General features: G+C 34.6%; 1 pseudogene; it reads right to left on the bottom strand.

Annotated features, from left to right (window-relative positions):
* Window positions 1-125: 125 nt before the first annotated feature.
* The window catches only part of LOC103583708, an 8,311-nt pseudogene continuing 5,653 nt past the window's right edge, over window positions 126-2,783 (bottom strand).

Here is a 2,783-nt window from a genome sequence, read left to right as displayed (position 1 = left end):
TTAATTTACTGCAAAGAAACAAACTGTCCAAAAAATTGGAGATGTAATTTACCTATATTTCTAGTGTGTTAAGATAGCACACACAACACAATGCTTAGGTTATTGCACAGTCCTTTTTAATACAATTACAAACTCACTTGTGCAGCAAGATCAGGGTTCTGGCTTAGTGACTGCATCATGCTTCGCATGTAGGGGAGGGACAACATGTTTTGCCTAAGTTGTGGGTTTTCAGTTATTTGTTGCAACAAACTGCATTCCTGGTGTGTTGAACATACTAGCTGGAAATTTGTTTAAAAAAGAAAGACATTGTATTAAGGAAAAAATACATAAACAAATGTTAAAGCTTTAAAATACAATATATACACTGTGCTTAAGTTTATTAGCAACTTCAGATGAATACACATATATCAATTGAACTAAGAATTTTAAAATGAAAAAGCTCTCCAAAGTACATGCCCAACATATACCAGTAAAAAAGTACAATTCTAAACCTTCTCGTTGCCTTCACAGTAAAATCACATCTAAAGGAAGGGCTAGTTTCTAAAGTTGAATTAAGGTAAGAATTAGATATGATCCAAATTACTGTTGAAAAATCCCATGTAGTAAAGAAGCCTGAGCCAACTTTTCCTCCAGGATTGAAACAGATCGCTTGATTAGAATCATATTCAGTACTCAATATGCACACAGTTAAGAAAGAAGGAAGCCTTGACACCAGAGGGAACGACAGGTGCAAGGCCTCCATCCCGCTTTCATGGAGCACTGGGACTCACTGAGTGAACTCTCAGGCACATGTCACATGATAGACCATAGAGCACAGTGACTAAGAGCAGCATCTGGAGCCCGGTCACCCGGATTAAAATCTATCCTAACTACAGGCAAATTATTTAGCCTCTTCATACTTCAGTTTCCGCATATGTAAAATGGAAAAAAATAGTATCTACTTCATAGGGTAGTTGTGACAAATAAACTTGGTAACACGCCATGTCCTCATTAACAATTACTCTCCTGTTTTTCCTGTCTTTTTTAGCCAAGAGCTACAGCTGAATTTATGTGAATTAAATATTTGATGATTCAACTTAATATTTAGGCAAATTTTCTTTGACAACTAACTAATTTGTTTACATTATAGCCAGACTTTCAACTGCTGACTAGATATATTCAAACTCAAATATATTTCCAATTTCTGTCAGCTTAATTTACTAGCTTTTTCATTTCCCTTTTGCTCTTCCCTCCAATAGTTTTACAGGCTTAAAACATTTGAGTCTTCCCATTTATCTCTCCAGTTTATTATAATAGTGCTGTTTATGATACCTTTTGTTTTTCCTATTTTCTCATGTAGTAAACTTCAATTTAGATTTTTTCACATCCTAGAGTCCAAGACATGTTGCCAAACTATAGCCTGCAGGACAAATTTGGCCCACAACCTGTTTTTGTACAGCCCGTAAGGTAAAAATTGTTTTTACATATTTAAATGGTTAAGGGGAAAAAACTCAAATGAAGATAAAATATTTTGTGAAATGTGGAAACTATCTGAAATTCAAATTTCAGTGTCCATGAATACCATTTTATTGGAAGTCACTGCTCCCTGTTTATTGCCTACAAAAGAAGAGCTGAGTACTTGTGACAGAGACTGTGGCACTATCACTGCTTTGTACTGCTGATCAGTATACCACCAATCACCGTCACTTAGTTATAACTCAGGCCACACAAAATCACTGCAGCATACTGTTATTATTTCCTTTTTATTTCCAGTGCATACCAATCACATCAGAACAAGAGAAAAGGGAGAAGCAGACTATGAATGTCGTGGTTTTAAGGCATAATGGAGTATAAATTATCACGAGATGGTAAAAATATTGTGTTTATTATACAATGATACTAAAAGAACACAGCAAACATAGACATTGCCAGACTAAGTACTCATCACAATATTCCCTACTCACCAGAAAGCAGTAGTCAGAAAAATTTCAAAATTTAAAATGTAATATCTCATCACAGCCAAATTTCTTCACAAAAATGAAAATAAGGCTGCAAGAAAAGGTAATCTTCCAAGTGGCTCATTTATTAGCCAATCAAGGAAAACTGTGTACTAGTGGTCATTAATTAGCAGCTAATAAAATCTTTATTGGAACAGCCAAATAAATGTGGCCAGAGAAAATAAACTTGTTTAAGTCTACTAGCTTTAATGTCAATAGTCAATTAAAAAACAACACAAATGACTTTGAGTGGTATTCCTTGGTTCTTGATGACTTGACAGATATTACTGATACTGCTCAGTTCTTGTTTATTTGAGAAGTCAATGCCAAGTTTGAAGTGACTGAAAAATTAGCTTCTATAAACAGATTGCATGAATAAACTATTTTCAAAGAAGTTGAGAAAATACTAATTCAGTACACCCTGAAGTAGCATCTGCTAAGATGTGCTACATGTGATGGTGATAAAACTGTGTGGAGGGCTGCCAAGTTTAGCTGCTTTGGTTAGAACATTGTATTGGTAACACCAAGGTGAAGTATTCAGATAGCCATACTGGCCAGCCACTGAAAAAAAAAAAGTGTGGAGAGAACAGGATTTATTCAAAGGACAAATTTACAAAGCTTATACAAATATAAGCTATTTAAAGACTATGGTTATTCACTGACTTATTCATCAGCAGGTACTCTGTAAAAAATATTTTAATCTATCATGTTATTGAACCAGTAGGAGTACCGATGATGAATATCATTCATTCACTCTTGTGAACTTAACCATAGTCAATTCCATGAATTTTTGCTAGAAACAGCTCA

The sequence above is a fragment of the Galeopterus variegatus genome, unplaced genomic scaffold (assembly GCF_000696425.1).
Source record: "Galeopterus variegatus unplaced genomic scaffold, G_variegatus-3.0.2 Scaffold26508, whole genome shotgun sequence".
Lineage (NCBI taxonomy): Eukaryota > Metazoa > Chordata > Mammalia > Dermoptera > Cynocephalidae > Galeopterus > Galeopterus variegatus.
This window is presented reverse-complemented; position numbering and strand designations above follow the sequence as displayed.